Here is a 19048-nt window from a genome sequence, read left to right as displayed (position 1 = left end):
AGTTAAGAGCCACGGAGGAAGAGCATGGAGAGGGCTGGGACAGAGTCTAGTACGCATTTTGTGAAAGACCCACAAGGTTTGTACACTCTGATTCTGTTGACTCTTCTCTCTCCCTTCTGTTCTTGGCAACTGTCCCTTAAGCCCGTCTGTTCTCTGCCTCTAATATATTATGCTGATATTTTATTACCAAACAATTACTTCCACTGATTTGAAAAGGAAACGAGCAGGAAATTGCAATTATAAGAGTAAAAGCAATGCTCTTTTATTTCTTTTCCTTTATGCATATGAAATATGGTTTGTCATTGCTGCAAAACAGATTTTCCTCCTCTTCCAGGGCTCTTCACTGCCTTGTCTTTAATAATTGAGCAGAAACAAGAGTCATAATTAGATTACTGATAACAGAGGAGCTATCCATGGGTTTGCAGATGTGGAGGCTCAGCTTGGAGCCAGGGGGCCACCACCACGCTGCTATGGGAGAAAACATACTTCATGCTGTTTCACTTGAGTACCTTCCAAAGCATGCTTTACATCCATGGTCTATGTAGATTATTTGTTCACAGTTATTGTTTCTTCTTTGCCCTTGCCATGCTTTCCTACCCCACTGACGTTGGGCCTGGTCAAGACTTGCTTTGGTTAATGGAATATGAGTAGATGAGATGTACACCTTATTAACTGAGCAGAAGTTTTCAACGTGCTTGCACAATTTGACCCTGCTTCCCTTGAGCGACACGCAGCATGGTGGCTGCTCCGTCTTGGTCCCTGAGTGATTACGGTACACAGAAATGTCCTGATGACTCCTGATGGATATGTGGCCAGAGCAAGAAGTAAACGTTTGCTATTTTAAGCCTCTGAGATTTGGAGCTGTTTTTTAATCACAGCATAGCCCAGCCCACCCTACAGATATATCTATGATCTCATTTGGTTCTCCTTATATCCATAGGATTGAGAAAAGGCTGACCACACTGGGTGGTGTGTGGGAAAGAGTGTGTGATGTGAAATCAAAGGGACCTGAGTAAGAATGTTTTTTCCTTCATTGTTGGCTGTGCAGGCTTAGCCAAGCAATCCAGTGTCTCTGAAAACCTGTCCCTTTTAACAGTACTTTCCTTGAAGTTTCCTGAGAATGAGTCAATGCATGGCAGAGGTCCTGGTATAGTGCCCATCACAGAATAAACACCCAATAAAGAGATAATTAAAAAATATTATCCTTAAAATCCACTTCTGACATTATCTCCATTGAATAGCTGAGAATGTGGAGACTAAACCAGCTGCAGGGACCTGCCCAGGCAAATTTCATAACAACTGAAATGTGAGCTTCAGCTTCTGGACCCTAGGTCCAGAGCCATCTCCCTGGACTAAAATGTATTCACTGAATTTTATGCCTGGAACTGTGCTAAGGGGTCTGGGATGCGGGTTGGGGCAGGGGACATGTCAAGAGGTGAAAACACTGATCCTTGAAGGAAAGCAGTCTACATAGTGAGATGAGCTAGATTACAGAGTCAGCCCCAAAGAAGCAACCCGTTTATCTGAGGCACACGCTATTCTAAAGTTCCAACTTTGGGTGCATAAGAATCACCTGAGCAGCTTCTTAAAATACAGATTCCCTGGTTCTACCCTGAGAATTTCTGCCTTAATACTATCCTGCATGATTAGAGCATAACAAGCTCTAGTGTCAGGGTCCCTGTGTTCAAGTCCCTCCTGGCACCTACAAATTAATGACACAACCTTGGGCAACCACTCAATACCTCAGTTTCTTCATCTGTGAGATGGGAGTAATATGAATAGTTATATATTACAGTGAGAGTTAAGTTAGGTAATACACGCAGAGCTTACGGCACTAAGCAAGCACCCAATAAGTGCTACCCATTAGTACTTCGATGCAAGGGTTCTGAAAACCACTTGTCCAGATATTTCTCTAAGGAATGACCCAGGGCCTTCCTCTGGTTCCCTAGCTGGGTACACCTCCATGGAGATTTTGGGGGCAATGGCCTCCACCATTGTGGGGTCTACTGGGGGGTTTCAAGTCATGGAAGCTTTGAGTGTGGGGTGTATTTGATTCGACCAGTTCTTGGTGGCTGTTAAATTGCATGTATGCTGCCTCCTTCCGCTCACTTTTGCAGAGGTTCGCTCCTGGGAGAAGACCCTCATTAGCAAACTTTGTTTGGGGAACCATCTCTGGCTGGCATGTGGGCAGCAGTCTGGTGAAGTTCCTGGCACTTGGTGGCCCAAGGTTGGAGTCAGGGTTGGATTTGTTTCAAATGAATTATTTCACTTATTGCTCTTGCCTTGTGCCAAATGCCTCATTTTGCCCCTTGCTAATCATCAGATAAGAGTAAATTTACTACCTATCGGTTTTACATTTGGTGGTGTATATATGTCCATGCCACTCTCTCACTTTGTCCCAGCTTACCCTTCCCCCTCAAAGCAGAAACTAACACACCATTGTAAAGCAATTATACTCCAATAAAGATGTTGAAAAAATATAAAAGAACCAATTTACGGCAAGAGTGGTTTTCTTCTTCTTCTTTAATTTCTTTGAATAATTCATGTCCAATTTAGGAGGATTGAATATGGTGTGATCTCCCACTCCATATGCCCGTACTGGCTCCCCAATTTTTCTTACTCTTCAAGGTCCACCCCTTAGCAAGCCATCCTCTCAGTATGATGTGTCTGGGCTGTGAGAAGGCAGACCGGGTCTTCTTTGGGGAGAGTTAGGCCCTCAGCTGGGAAGGGCTGCACACTACCGGGGCCCAGGTGGTTGCTGACACAGATGTTCTGCCCTGAGCCAAGAAGGAGCCATAGGGCATGCAGAGCATGGCTACTAACCAGATTGGCTGTCGATTTGCAAATTCCAGTTGTACAACTACTTTGGGGTGGGAACTGTAGGCAATACTTAATCTTCCTATTGCTACAGTGTCTTTACTTACAGGAAGGATGAGAACAGTGCTTCCTCATCGTGTTGTCCTGAAGATGAAAGTGAAAACATAGAAAATATAGAAACATACAAGAAGAGAAAACGTACATAGAAACCACTTAGAACAAGGTCTGGCATCTGATAATCTCCCATTAACATTAGCTGTTATCATTATGTATCCTTTAGATCAGACTTTGAAGTCTGATCTTGTAAAAATTAAAACATTACAGTGAAAATTATTTCCATGTGACTGCTCTCATTCCTAGCTCCTCCCCAGCATTTTTCAGTTTTAAGTTTGGTATGCAGCCTGCTAAAATTTTTAAGAAGGCATCTACGTACATATATGCGATTATGGAAAATCATAGAGTATATGTAAGTATCATCTATCATATATCTAATCTAGTATAAATGGTATATACCTATATGTCTTTTTCACTCAATGTGTGTCTTAGAGATTATTTCATTCCAGAACATAGAGGTGTACCATATTTATTTTAACAGCTTCATACTATTCCATATTATGGGGTGATCACATTTAACATAGCCATTGTTTAACATTTCCCCCTACTGTAGACAGTGCTGTACTAAACGTCCTTGTAGATGTCTTATCGTATGCATACATCTTAAAATTTTCTCAAGGGTTGTCATTTTGCTCTCCAAAAGTGGTTGTGCGAACTTACGCTTCCCTCAATTGTGTACGAATTATGTGCTTTCATACCACCTCTTCATCCTTGTATATTACCAAACTTTAATTTTGCCAATCTAAGATGTAAAAAGGATACAGAATTTTGTTGGTGTTTTTTTTTTTTTTAACATCTTTATTGGGGTATAATTGCTTTACAATGGTGTGTTAGTTTCTGCTTTATAACAAAGTGAATCAGTTATACATATACATATGTTCCCATATGTCTTCCCTCTTGCGTCTCCCTCCCTCCCACCCTCTCTATCCCACCCCTCCAGGCTGTCACAAAGCACCGAGTCGATATCCCTGTGCCATACGGCTGCTTCCCACTAGCTATCTACCTTACGTTTGTTAGTGTGTATATGTCCATGACTCTCTCTCGCCCTGTCACAGCTCACCCTTCCCCCTCCCCATATCCTCAAGTCCGTTCTCCAGTAGGTCTGCGTCTTTATTCCTGTCTTACCCCTAGGTTCTTCATGACATTTTTTTCCCTTAAATTCCATGTATATGTGTTAGCATACGGTATTTGTCTTTTTCTTTCTGACTTACTTCACTCTGTATGGAAACAACCTAAGTGCCCATCATCGGATGAATGGATAAAGAAGATGTGGCACATATATACAATGGAATATTACTCAGCCATAAAAAGAAACAAAATTGTTGGTGTTTTAATTAGAACTTTCCTTCTTCCTAGTGAAGTGGAGCCACTGTATATATTTATTGGCTGTTTGTACTGTCTGTTTTGTGGATTACCTGTTGTGTTTATTGCCTATTGTTTCATTGAGTTAGTTTTCTTTTTCTTATTTATTAGCTTGTTTATTTATTTTAGTATACTTTACTTATAATATTATGTTAGCTTCAGGTGTAAAACATAGTGATTTGATATTTTTATAGATTATAACCGTACAAACTTATTATAAAATGTTGACTATAGTCCCTGTGTAGTACATTACATCCCTGTATGACTTATTTATTTTATAACTGCTAGTTTCTACCTCTTAATCCCCTTCATCTGTTTTGCCCCTCCTCTACCCCTCTCCCTTGTGGTAACCACTGGTTGGTTCTCTGCATCTGTGAGCTTGTTTCTGTTTTGTTATATTTGTTTGTTTTCTTTTCTAGAGTCCACATATAAGTGAAATCATTTGTCTTTCTCTGTCCAACTTATTTCGCTAAGCATAATACCCTCCAGGTCCATCCATGTTGTCGCAAATGGCAAGGTTTCATTCTTTTTTATGGATAAGTAATATTCCATTGTGTGTGTGTGTGTGTGTGTGTGTGTGTGTGTGTGTGTGTGTATATATATAATATATATATATATATCTCACATCTTCTTTATCCATTCAGATAAACTCAAAATGGATTAAAGACTTAAATGTAAGACCTGAAATCATAAAGACTCCTAGAAGAAAATATAGTACACCCTTTGACATTGGTCTTAGTAATACTTTTATGGAAATGTCTCCTCAGGCAATGGCAACAAAAGCAAAAATATACAAATGAAACCTAATCAAACTAAAAAGCTTTTGCACAGCAAAGGAAACCATCAAGAAAATGAAAAGGCAGCCTGCCAAATGGGAGAAAATATTTGCTAACGATATGTCTAATAAAGGGCTAATATCCAAAATATATAAAGAACTCATACAACTCAATATCAAAGAAAACAAACAACCTGATTAAAAAATGCTCAGAGGACCCGAATAGGCATTTTTCAAAAGAAGACATTCAGATGGCCAGTAGGCACATGAAAAGATCTCAACGTTGTTAATCATCAGGGAAATGCAAATCAAAACTACAATAAGATATCACTTCACACCTGTCAGAATGCTATTATCAAAAAGACAATGAATAACAAATGTTGAAGAGAATGTGGAGAAAAGGTAACAATAAAACACTGTTGGTGGGAATGTAAATTGGTGAAGCCACTATGGAAAACAGTATGGAGGTTCCTCAAAAAATTAAAGATAGAGCTACCTTATGATCCAGCAATTCCACTCCTGAGTATTATCTGAAGAAAATGAAAACACTAATTTGAAGAGATAAATGAGCTCCAATGTTCATAGCAACGTTATTTACAATAGCCAAGATATGGAAGCAACCTAAGTGCCCGTTGACAGATGAATGGATACATATCTTTTTCTTAATTATTTTTGCAGATCTTTTAAAAACATATTTTGTGTTATACTTGGTGACAATATTTTCTCCCATCCATTGTTTGCTTTGCTACCCTGTTCTTTAATGACTTGCTTTTGTACCCTATTTTAAAGTAGACTTTCTGCATCCTCAACATCGTAAACACATTTTCCGATATTTTCTTCTATTTTTAAAAAGTATTAAGCTTTTCATCCATCTGGGTTTTATTTTTGTAAATGATGTAAAGTAAGATGTAATTTTTTGCACCCAGGCATTGATCTAAGAGCTTTATATGTGTGATCCTGGTCATTCAAGCTACCTGAAAAGTTAGTCATTCTGACAGTCATCTGCAGATGAGGAAATAAGCTGAGAGAGATGCAATAATTTGCCCAAGCTCCCAAAGGCCAATGCAGAGCAGCCATCTGAAATGACACCTATCTGTGGGATTGCACAGGTCTTTGAATGTCCAAATGCCTCTCTGAGAGCTCCCTGCAGGCTGAGCATTGGCTGCTCACACTAAAAGGAGGAATTTGGATCAGATGGAGAAGACCCTCTTTTCTTTAGGACCTGATATCACTGAGCATCCCTGAAGGCCAGGAAGACAGGCACTAAAGGGGTGGTGGACTTCTGAAAAGGATGAAGAATCCTGTAGTCTCAGCACCACTGCTTATGTGAGCCAGCTTTGGGCAGTGCTATTCTCTAGGATATGGGAGGGTCTCAGTGGGCATCCCACACAGGCAGGTCCTGTCCTCTATTACTAGGACGCTGGTCCAGGGTTTGTTCCTCTCTTTTTTTTTTTTTTTTTTTTTTTTTTTTTTTTTTGCAGTACGCGGGCCTCTCACTGTTGGGGCCCCTCCCACTGCGGAGCACAGGCCCCGGACGCGCAGGCTCAGCGGCCATGGCCCACAGGCCCAGACGATCCGCGGCATGTGGGATCCTTGGAGACAGGAGGACGGACCCGCGTCCCCTGCATCGGCAGGCAGACTCTCAACCACTGCGCCACCAGGGAAGCCCTGTTCCTCTCTCTTTACAGCAGAGGAAGGTAGGAGCACAACCTTTTCTTTGTTACACATTTCTATTGTACCCCTCATGAGGAAGGCTGAGTATGGGGTGGGGTCTCGAGAGGGACAACAGAAGGAGGAGGGGAAAATCTCTCTCTGGTTTTACCCTGCAAATCTCACTGCCCCCACTCACTCACCTGCACAGGCTGGAAGCCTGGCTCAGCTCTTCTGTCTCTCCCCAAAGAGCTGTGAACCACACACTTAGCAATGCAGAGAGATGGCTCCAGGCACCCTCAGCGTTTATTATAAATCACTGAGACAGGAAAGATATGAGTCCCCACCTGCAGAATCACTGAAGCAACGACTGTGGGCACATCTTACCTGGAAATGATTTTCCTGCTTTCTCCACAGCACATGGGGCTTCGGGGGCCAAACTCAGAGGAACTGTACCCTGGGGCAGCATTCTCAAGTCCTGGGACAGTTTTCTTGTTATGATCCTTACGTCGAGACCCTCTCAAATGCTGGCATTTTCTGACCTCCCTTAAACTGTCTCTCCTTGAAAGTACGCCCTCCACGCCCTTCCTCCTGTGCTGTGGTGTTTTCACCTTCAGGCCTGAATTAGGATACATTTTTGTTATCTTCTACCTACTGATAGATTTTAAACCCCTTAAGGGAAGGAGTGGTCTTCTTTGTGCAAGATCAATGGAGAGAAATTTAATTTCTTTTTCTAAAAAGTACAGGGAAGAAACCCCAATCTTTTTTCTTCTAATGAAAAAGAAGCTGATATTCAAATCAGCTGATTTCTTCTCTGTCGCTAGAACACAGCACGATCATTCCCCCCTCAAAAACTTTGTCAAAGTAGTTCTTGCACCTGTGATGCCCTCTCTCCTATGTCGGAGCTGATATTTAGACTCTCAGTTGTGTTGGTCAAGCTGCCCTTGATTCACTTCAACCCCAAAGCACGTGCTGTAAAATGGGAGGGGAGGGGGGAAGTGGCCTTCCCTGTGTGGTTTTCCCCGGCACCTCTCCCTTGGCCCTGGAGCTGACCCTGCGCGTCCCAGCTGCAGGGGAGGTTGTGCAGAGCTGTTCACCAGACAGGCCTGGCCTGTGGTCTGGACCAGCCGGCGCTGCCCTCTGCTATTCAGATCAAATCCCATCATCATCAGGCAGGGATGCCCTCCAGATGGTCCCACACGAGCACAGATGCTGCTGGGAAGGAGCAGGGGAGGCTCCTTGGGCCCAGCCCGTTAGCACATCAGCCCGAATCACTTTACCAGACTAACTAGTGCATCCTATTGGCTCTGTCACTTCTTGGTGGACGGTTTCTTACTCAGATCTCTCATCTTCTCTTTCTCAAACCCAAACTCACATGGTAGAGTTCGTCCTCCAATGCATTGGATTTAGCAGACTTCTCTATTGATGGAGTAGTGGGAGCGAGAGCAGTTTTCCCTGTACTGAAAATGACTGAATGAAGAAAAGACTATCATATGACATCCCCCACCTGCCTCAGTGAAGGCGGCTTCCTCTCAGATAAACGTTGGGCTTGTTGATTATTGTATTGTTTATGGTGGTCCCTTGAGGTCATAGGGCAAGGTCACACCCTGGATGTCCTTTGTGTCCAGGGCACAGTAATTTTCAGAATTGACTGCAGAGAAGTGAAGCATCTACAGGAAATGGGTATCTTGGTGGGAGTCCAGTGGGCAGGGCCTCTCTGGCGTTGCATCTCTGTCTTGGCCGTGGATCACGTGAGGGTCTCACTGCACTTGACTTTGCCCCTGGGTGGAGGGAGTTGCAGGCAGCCTCCCAGTCCTGGTCTCTGCTGCCTCCCACCATCACCGTCCTGGTTTGCCTGATCATCCAGGTGCACAGCAGCTTATTTCCCTTATGTAATCTCTGACTCTTGGAGCGATCCTGCCTGGGCAGGATGCAAACAAGACTTGTGCATGCCCTACCAGGCTGTGGAGATGGTGGTAAGGTGAGTTTCTGGAGGACCAGCTGACTCAGTGGTGGGTGCTGGTGTACAAGAGCTAGCTTCTCCCTGAGCCCTGGGGGAGAGTCTCCAACTTTGCCAATGCTGGAAGATGGGTTTCATGTCATAGGAGAAGGTGGTTTCCCTATCAGTTCCCTATAGGATGCTATAGGCAGGGGTCTCCCTTGCTACAATTAGACTCCATTTATTCCCCAAACCTGAATGAACAATCTTATGGGAAAATGTGGCATAGACCGTGGTTTTGGAACAAAGTCTGCTGGGGGACTAAAGGGAGACTTTGGGGCTCTGGGAGGTTTCCTAAGGAGAGAATAGGAAGAACACTTGGCCTTGAGGTCGGGGAGTGGAGATCCCACAGGCTGTCGGTAGTAAAGAGCCCAACAAGGCCAAGAGTGGGCAGTGGGGGAGGGCTGGGCTGTCTGGGGCACAGGTGGGAGTTGGGGGAAGTGAAGGGTCAGCAGGCTCCAGTGGCATGCGAAGCCTTGAGTGTGACTATGAATCTGGATTTCTATTTGTCCGTAGAAGGGAGAGCACTTCTGAAGACACTACAGGCTGATTTGATTTAGAAAAGGTGCATTGCACATGGCTTTTGGGCAACAGAGTTACGACATAAAAAGGATCCAGCTTCACAACAAAAGGGCTGTTTCGGGTGCCTTTGGTTCAGGTTGAGCCCCTCGCTGAAGGAGGGTGTATGGTCACGGAGAGCCAAGGGCCACTGCTGTCAGATTTCAGAATTGGCCCCCATGAAGGGGCCTCTGGGAAGTGAATTACAGTTATGATTCAAGTTGGGCCAAGCAGAATGTTCAGAGTTCATGGTGAGCGCACACACTCTCCTTTTGAGGGTTCAGAAGAGGCAGCAGAGACCGTGAGCCTGTCCTGGCAACAACCCTCTGTGCAGGGGAAATAGCCCCAAATCCCCAGCACTTTAATAATCAGACGGCAGGGTGTGATTGGCTCAGACTAGCAGGCAGTGCTGTGTGAGGGCAAAAAAATGGGTCAGAAGGAGGTTTGGCCTCTCAGTGTGGGGAGAATGGGCTAGGACAGGGATGGGTGAGGTATTGAAAGATGGAGAGGACAAAAGTTATCCCTCAAAAGAAAACCGTCCAAATAGTTTTTGCAAGTGCAGTCATCCAACATGTAGTGAACATCTTTATGTGCAGAACCATGCTGGCGACAGGTCAAGACCTAAGTGAAAGGGATGGAGCCGCACTCTTTTGAGAGCTGCCTGCCATGAAAGACACGTTCATTCATTCATTCACTTATTCATTCATTCCACAAACACTGAACTCCTGGTATGTGCCAACCCTGTGCTGGTGCTGCGAATATGACCCCATGGGAAGCACACACAGTGAGTCAACTTGAGAAAGGGCCAAACCATCTCAAGACTGCCTATGAGGTTCTAGAGGGCTGGGGTGATGAGACTGAATTGTGTTTGGCCAAGAAGAAGACCTCCTTGAGGAGAAGAGTGATTGAAGGAAACAAGCAATCAACATTTATTGGCTCATAGGCTTGGAGGAGCAAGTAAATACAGCAAGTAAATACACACTTGTGATGTGCCATGATGAAGGTGACTGTCAAGTATGAAAGAGTGCTGAGAAAAAGGGATGAGGGAGGGAGATGTGTAGGGAGGAGTCAATGGTATGTGTGTAGGAAGGAGTCCCAGGCACCTGGAAGGGACCCTGTGCTCCTGGTGCTGGGCTCTGTGACACTGATGCTGTGAAGACACACAGATCACAGAAAGGAGGAAGAGCTTCAGCTCTCATTCCTGTGAGTTACTCTGTGTCTCAGAAAAGGCGTTAGGAAAGTGGGGAAACTGCTTTCTGAAGCTGATGCTGCAGAAATGGGCTTCCTGGGGACAGACGTGCTTTCATGCCCTGTTAATAGATGAAGGGGGGTGAGTTGAAGGTCTGAAGTCTCCAGTCCTCTGCTGGGACCCAAACCCCACCCTGCAGAAGTAGACCCAGGCAGGGAACCCACCTGACCGCAGCCCCTGAGGGCAGAGCAGCAAGTGGGGAAGGCAGAGAGGAGGAGGGGGTGGAGGGCAGTTTCTGAGACCTGGGAAACCAGCTTCCTGAGGCGCACTGGCTACCTCAGGTTCTGCTTTTCATTTGGTTTACACAGACCACTCACAGAGCTGTCTTAAATATCCTTGGAGTGCACGGTCGCCTGGTGGTAAGATTCCCATCATTCTGTGCGGCTCTCTGCAAGTCTGCCTGAGGTGTTTTTCTCGCTTGGCTTAAACATTATATCATTTGGGTTAAACATTGCCCTCTTTGGGGCCCTCTTTGAGTCTAATATACCCATTTGTTTTTCCTGGAAGGTTTCTGGAGCTTCCCCACACTGTGCCTCAGGGCTCCTAGGCTGTCTTCTGGGGAACGTGATTATTGCACTGAATAGACTGTACCATAAGGGTCTCTTGACTGAAATGTTGCAGCCCTGTGCCTCCCACCTCCATATGTGGTCCCCCTCCCGAGGCACCTAGTGTGCCTGCCCACTGGCCCATGAGCACTTTGAAGGCTGGGTACTTCTCACCCCAGGACTGCCAGCAATTCTCGGTTGGTGCTGGCTGAAGGCCCTGGGACAAGAAAAACCTTCAGGTCCAGCTCCACAGAGGGGCTAAGTTCATTGCAACACCTTTTATTTCCTGATAGGAAAATAAGCATGAACACCTGTGAACAAGCTGGGTTCCTAAGGACTGGAGTGAGTGGGACAGTGATTGCCTTAGTCCATTTGGGCTGCTATAATGAAGTATCACAGACTGGGTGGCTTCTGAACAACAGAAATTTACTCCCCACAGTTCTGAAGCCTGGAAGTCCAAGATCAAGGCACTGACAAAGTGCCTGGCGAGGGCTTGCTTCCTGGTTCATAGATAGCTGTCTTTTGCTGTGTCCTCATATGGTGGAAGAGAGTGAGGAATCTTTGGTTCTCTTTTATCAGGTCACTAATCCCACTTAATGAGGGGTCCACCCTTGTAAACTAATCACCTCCAAAGGCCTCACCTCCAAATACCAACACATTAAGAATCGGGGGGAACACAAACATATAGCAGTGCTGGAATGAATCAGAGAAGAAGCAAGGATCACCAATTTCACTAGTTTTCTAATTTTAAAATGAGATTCTTTCTTCCAGTATAGCCTCCATAAACAATCTCTTGCTGGCAACAAGGGCTGTATATGTAGGAACTAGTGACATGCCAAAGGGATTTCTCTCCAGGGTACCTTCGCTGTAGACCCATTTACCCTACAACACGGAGAAAGTCAGTCTTTAAATAGGATGCTGGGATAGTTGACCCAATTCTACCCATCTCAGTCGACCCAGAGAGCTCAGCCTTGAAAACTGCAGACATTCAACTTTGGGGGGAATCTAAATGTATACAGTGGGTTCTATTTCAGGGGGAAGCAAGACTCCTTTTTGCTGTAAACTTCCATTGTGATTTTTGAGACATTCTATGAGTGTATCAGACTTCAAGCTCTTTGAGAAGACAAGTTCTTCATTGTGTATCCTCCCATCCGGTGTAGTGCTTGGCACATGGTATGTGCTCAGTAAATGATTTTTGGATGAGATGCCTTGTATTCAGTGCTGTTTAATCTATAGTGACTTAGGTGAGGTTGTGGCTAGGCCTTGGAATTAGATTGGCCCAGTTGCATGAGGCAGACATGGGGGGTGGGGATGGGGTTCAGTGCAGTAGACAGAAAACTTGTTGCTCAATGGGGGTGGCTGGTCAGCAACAGGAGTGTCCCAGTGGGCAAGAAGTGCAAGGTGGGGAGAAGCCTATGAGGAAGCAAACAGCCGGCCGGTGCTTGCATGTGCCAGGCGCTGTTCTCCGCATGCTACATGTGTTAACTCTTCTTCCTCACAGCCAACCTGTTACTGAGACAGGTAACATTGCTCTTCTTCTTATAGATGAGGAAGTAGTCAGAGTGAAGCAATGACATTCTCGGGTAACTCGGTTGGTAAATGGTACCAGGACTCCACCCCAGGCTAGCTCACTGCAGATCCCATTCTTTTTACAACCTCCCTCTGTGACTTCTCTGCAGAGTTGGGACCTTGGGGTGGGCAGCACAAAATTGAGGGACCCAACAGTCAGCCAATTTAGGCAAACTCAGCAAACAAGCATGGGGTTAGTGAACAGCAGGCTAACCTGTGGGGTCTGGAGCAGGGTGAACCACATCCTACAGTGGCCGGATATTGGGTTGATGATCGAGACCAATGATTCACACACGGGAACAAGGTAAGAAAGCAGTCACCAGAATCAGGTAAGAAATTTCCCTGGCTCAATAGCTAGTCCACCCTAAACAAAAGCCAACAGCCCTGAGTCCCAGGATCTTGTGAAGGACCTCTGAAACACTCTTTCTTCGGGCTTGGTGTTGGCCAAATGTTAGGGCAATGCCAAGCATCCATCTTAGAGAGTTTTCTTAAAGTGAGAATTACCTGACTAGGGGAGGGGAAGAAATCAGAAGCCACCCAGCCTTATCTGATGCAAAGACTCCCTTGATTACTTTTTGGTGAATACATTTCTTTAGGCCCCTCCTGTTTTTTCAGGCCATACAACTAGAGCTGATGTGTATTTCCAAGGTTGTGTTATATGATGGGGAAAAGTTCTCTGGAGAAAAATTATGGGGCTCATTACACAGTGGGTAGGAGAGGAGGAGAGAATGACGGAGGGAAGTAAAGAGAAAATTATAGCAGAATTATGTTTTCTTTTCCTGTAGAAAAGGACCTAAAATAATTGCATCTCCTGTTTGGAACTTTTTATTTTCCACACTTCATTCCTGTTTATGCAAAACAGTGTGTAGGGAGAGTACATTCTTCGGAGAAATTCTCCCCAGGAAATGCAGTACTGGGTTCACAGGACTTACAGGTCATTGTGGGAATTGTTTAGAAACCAGAATTTACTTACAGTGGAAGATGGACCAGAAGTTCCTTCTACCCACCCACCTTTGCTATTTAAACACTTTGTACTTAACGATTTTTATTTGGACAAATCAACTGGCCTCATTTGGAGTGTAACTGGAGAAACTTGGGAATGCCTATTCAATAAAAGCCCATGCTGGGAAATTTCCCTGTTTATTTGTTTGGGAGCTTTTTGTGAAATAAGAAAGGAGATGGTGGCCATTACTTTGGAGCAGCAGCCTCTGTGGGCAGCAGGCCTTCTGCAAGTTCATCTTTTTCTTTTAAGTAGCCAATGCCTTAATTTTCTCCAACAACCATTAATCAAACCAGCTCATAGAACACAACTTCATAGCAAATTGACCCTAAAATATAAACAGCATATAATGGCTTTGTTTTCACATTTCTTTGGCACTGACATTATAACAAAGGCCTTGACTAGCACTCAAGGATGTTGTGGATCATTGAATTTCAGGCACTGGCCACAGGCTGGCTTTCCTCAAGCTCTCTGAATAGCACCACTACTCCACATAAAATTAGCTTTTCATATAAATGTCCTCTTACTCATCTCCCTCCATGATTTTACTAAGAATGAGCCCAAGGGGCTAGCTGTTTTGGAACGACTTTGATCAACTCTGTCTTCACAAATGAACTAGGCAGAAAGGGTAGGAAGATGTCGGGGAACAGAACTGCAGGGTAGGTTTCAATAATTTTTCACAGGGATGGAAGTTTCCTAAGTTCTGTCCTGTGATATCAGTATTTAAACCTGGAGGGAAAGGGAGCCTTTGAGAATGTTTATGAACTCTGATGTTGGAGGAAATGGAGGAATAAATTGGAGAGAGAAATTGAAAGAAGGCAGAAGGATTTGGGGTTGAAGGGTGGCTTAAACAACAGATATTTATTTCCTCCTAGTTCTGGAGATGGGAAGTCTGAGATCAAGGTGTCACTGGGGTTGTTTTCTTTCAAGGCCTCTTTCCTTGGCTTGTAGATGACCATCTTCTCCCTGTGTTGTCCCATGATCTTCCTTCTGTACATGTCTATGTCCTTCTCTTCTTATAAGGACACCAGTCATATTGGATTAAGGCCCATTTTAATGACCTCATTGTAACTTAATTACCTCTTTAAAGGCCTCATCACCAAATACAGTCACATTCTGGTACTGGTTAGACTTCAACATATGAACTTTGGGGGAACACAATTTAGTCAGTCCACACAAGGGGTGAATTTGGAGGGGCTTCTGCAGCTACGAGTCACTTTGGTTCTTCTATGCACATAGGGGGCCAGCTCTTGGCTACAGAGCATAGACACTGGAAATCTAGCGCATGGATATTAGACATCAGTCCAGAAGGGGCCCCAAGGACCATGTATTATCCTTTGGTTCTCCAACTCAGCTGCCTGTTAAAATCACCAGGAAGTGTCAGAAACTCTGATGCCTGGACTCCTACCCTTTGATATGCTTATTCAATTGGTATGAGGTGGGGACTAGAGTTGGATAACTTTGAAAAACTTCCCAGGCTATTTTAGTGAGCAGCTAGTAGTCATAACCACTGATGTATTCCACATATTGATTTTACAAATAACTAGAGAGATTTGATGACTTGTCGAAGATCAAAAAACACGTGTGGATTAGCACACAGGGCTCCTGATTTGGGTCCCATAACATTTCTGCTAGTACATTTCTATCTAGTCGCTAAATACCAACACTCCATTGAGGATTCTGTGCCGGATGTTGCAGATCCCCTGTTCAGCACTGAAGGACTCCTTCCCCCAGATGCTGGCAGTGTTGGTACCCTGGACTAGCCCTCCTGCAGAGACTTGTGGATGATGGTGTATAAAGATGGGATATTAGCTCCAGAACTCCCTGGAGTGACTGTACTGCAGTTCAACTCCTCCTTCTGCCCAATGCTACTTCTCCCCCTGACTCACAGGTGTAGGTCCCAAGGACATCCCAATAAACCTTCTGTCTGCCAATCTTCATCTCAGAGTCTGCTTTCCGGGGAACCCAACCTCTAAGAAGTTCTTCCTGTGTTCATAGTTCTTTTATTAGTACTCATGGAGTGTTTACCACGTTGGGCTCAGTGCTAGGTACTTGGAGTATGAAGAGAAATAAGACCCAGCTGCTACTCAAGCTACTTGCCATCTACCAGAGGTACCAGTGGTCAACAGCCAACTCCAACGCCCTGTGTGAGCTACTGTAATAACAGTGTAGTAAAAGTGCTGCCAGAGCACCCAAGAAGGGGGTGCTGATGCTCTGACTGGAGGAGTGGCTGCTCTTGCTCACCTCCCCAATCTTGCCTCTTCTAGATACTATTTATTACACTTGGGGTGGGCGGTAGAGGGGAAGGTGGTGAGCAGAGGAGAGGTAATAAAGAAAGAGTACAAGAACCAGGATAGGTAGAACATAGCATGAGGGTCCAGTTTGGGTCTCCCATCTGTTACTCAGTCTTCCTTGCTGGAGGTCATTTCCCCTGCACCATCATCATGATTAGGCCCCCAGAGCTCTTGTACTCATCCGCTCACTCAAAGAGGTGCTGGAATCAGACACTGGCCTGTTAGAGGGAATAATGTCAGAGTCATTGTGTCATCTTCCAAGAGAGACTTGTCCTCTGTGTTTTATCTCCAGTGATGGAAGAAAAAATGGGCATTAACCAGCAGATGGGCAAGGTTTTGGAGCATCCAAAGGGTCTTCCTGGTGCTTCTGAAACGACCCATGTGGACAGATGGTTATGTACACCTGTGTTACCAGACCTGGTTGGCACAAACAGGACTGGGCCCTTGTGTGCACTGGCTGAAAAGAGGACTGGAAAGCACACCAATACCTAGGAGGAGGGGGTCCATAACTCCCCTGACCGCAGACAGTCTCATGCCTCCTATAGAGCATCTGCTGTGTGCCCAGCCCTGATGTGGGCCTGATGGAATACCTGGTGAAATAGAATTGAAGGGCCCAGCCTTGGAGCAGCCTCCAGCATAAGGCATGGCATCACCAGGTGTCTCCAGTCTGGTGGAAGACAAACAGTCTGCACCCTTGGGGGAATCCCAAGCCTCCTGGTCTAATTTGAGACATGTGGTTTCTGCCACAGGCCAGTATTTAGGACACACATGCATATTTAAAAGGCCCAAGAACAGATACAAATAAGACATTAACTTGTACAAATGGTTACACATGACTAGCTAGAGCCAGAGGACAGGACAGAGAGGCAGGCCCAAAGCAGGAGGTCCAGAACACATGGGGTCAGCCCATCAGCCCCCAATCAAATCAGGTGGTAATGGGGACAGGAAGAGCTCTTGGCAGCACCAAGCACATTGTAGATACCAGTTGGTAGGAAACTTTGTCCTCTCTTATGAAACAAAGGCCAGGTTGAAAATGAACACTACATAATTGTGTGCACGTGTATGTGGAAACATGGACATTATTAAGGGGGCTTATCTGAGGGGCCTCTAATAGCATCACTAGAGTGGTTTCTATATACAAGTTCATGATTGGTGAACATGATTTTGTGTGTGTGTGTGTAATGTGTGCATATTTACGTGTGTGTGCACACACTTGCGGGGGCTTCCCTTACATTGGGGTGAGGTTGAAGATGCCAGTACACAAATTATCCAATCCTCTCTCTCTTTTCATCCAGGAAGCTTTCCCTCTTAACCAAGGTGGTCACCTCCCGGTGTCCTGTGGGAATGAGTCCTCTCCTGAGGAGTCAGATCTCAGGCTTAGCTCTAGACTATTTCTTGCTTTCAGGCCTGAAGATGAGAAGTATTTCATCAGCTGACAGGTGTTAGGGGACACTGCAGAAATGGAGTGTGATTTGCCCAGGCTGGAGCCCAGGTTCTTTGTCTGGGTAGGTTGTAAATTTCCTCAAAATAAGTTTAATCTGGAGAAGCTGAGACTGTTGGGCAAACTTTTAGAAGCAGGTGAGTAGGAAAGTTGGAAAGACAAGGCTCCTGCACTTACAGAGAGACTAGGAAATGAGCCTTGATTAAGAAACCCCCTTAATCTGGGGCAGAGAGGGGTTTACAGGAAGTTGGCTGAAGGGAGTAGAGATTAAAGTAGAACTAATTTCCTGATTTCTTGGGATGAAGACTCCCATGGTGTCCCTCCCATAAAGCAGGCTGCAGGTAAAGAGGGGTTTGATCCAGGGCAGCAGATGGCCCAGCTTTACCATGGGCAAAGGGACCTGGGTCCTGGACAGCCCTTTCTCGACCCTTTGCTGATGGGGTTGGGGAGGGAGGAGGCAACAGCCCTGGATGCTCAGGCCTGAATCCTAGTGCATCTAGGGTGTCTGAGGCCCGGGGGAGACAGTGGGCTGTGGAAAACGTGGTCAGCCCCTTGCTGGTGGCCCCCAACGCATGGGCAATGATGCCTCTTCCTGCCTGTCACCACTGATCCTCACTGCCCCGGCCCCACTCCCAGTCTTTGCTCACACTTTTACATCCACCTGGAATGCACATAACTGCTTTACACTGATCTAAATTCCACCCTGTTTCCAAGGCTTGGCTTAAATACCACTTGCTTCAGGAAGCCTTTCATGATTATTTTGGCCCACTGGCGCTCTGATTCCCTACTCTTCTAAGTTTCCACCTGCTTCACTGACCACACCTCGCTCATCTTTGCTGCCTCTTCTGACCCACCCGAATGTTGATATGCCTGGGGCATCACCCTGGGGCCTTTTCTTCTTTAATTACATTATCTTTTCAAGGAATTCCTTCACCTTAATTCTAACCCTCTATCAATGACTCCAATATTCAAATGGGTAGGCCTGGCCTTTTCCATCATCTTGAGATACATGTATCCAACTGTCTTTTTGTCACCTCTTCTTGGATGTCTAGTTATGAACCTCAGACCTCAAACACCCAAAAAGGAAACTCTTTTTTCTTTTTTTTTTTTTTAAATTTTATTTATTTTTGGCTGTGTTGGGTCTTCGTTGCTGCACACGAGATTTCTCTAGTTGTGGCGAGCGGGGGCTACTCTTCATTGTGGTACGCAGACTTCTCATTGCAGTGGCTTCTGTTGTTGTGGAGCACAGGCTCTAGGCACATGGGCTTTGGTAGTTGCAGCACATGGGCTCAGTAGTTGTGGCTCATGGGCTGTAGAGCGCAGGCTCAGTAGTTGTGGTGCACGGGCTTAGCTGCTCCGCAGCATGTGGGATATTTCTGGACCAGGGCTCGAACCCGTATCCCCTGCATTGGCAGACGGATTCTTCACCACTGCACCACCAGGGAAGCCCCAAATAGGAAACTCTTGATTTCCTCTGTTAACTTTTCTTTTCCTGAACTCTAAATGGTGTCACCATATATCTAGTTGCTGAAACCAAGCAGAAGCCTCATCCTAATTTACCTTGCTCTTTTATTACCTGGATATCTTTCACTGGCAAATCCTACTAACTTTACTTGAAACAACATTCTACATCCCTCTGAATTTTTCTTTCTCCACCAGGGACAGGTCACAATCT

Source organism: Pseudorca crassidens, chromosome 12 (assembly GCF_039906515.1).
Source record: "Pseudorca crassidens isolate mPseCra1 chromosome 12, mPseCra1.hap1, whole genome shotgun sequence".
In the NCBI taxonomy this organism is placed as follows: Eukaryota; Metazoa; Chordata; class Mammalia; order Artiodactyla; family Delphinidae; genus Pseudorca; species Pseudorca crassidens.
Note: the sequence above shows the minus strand (reverse complement) of the source record.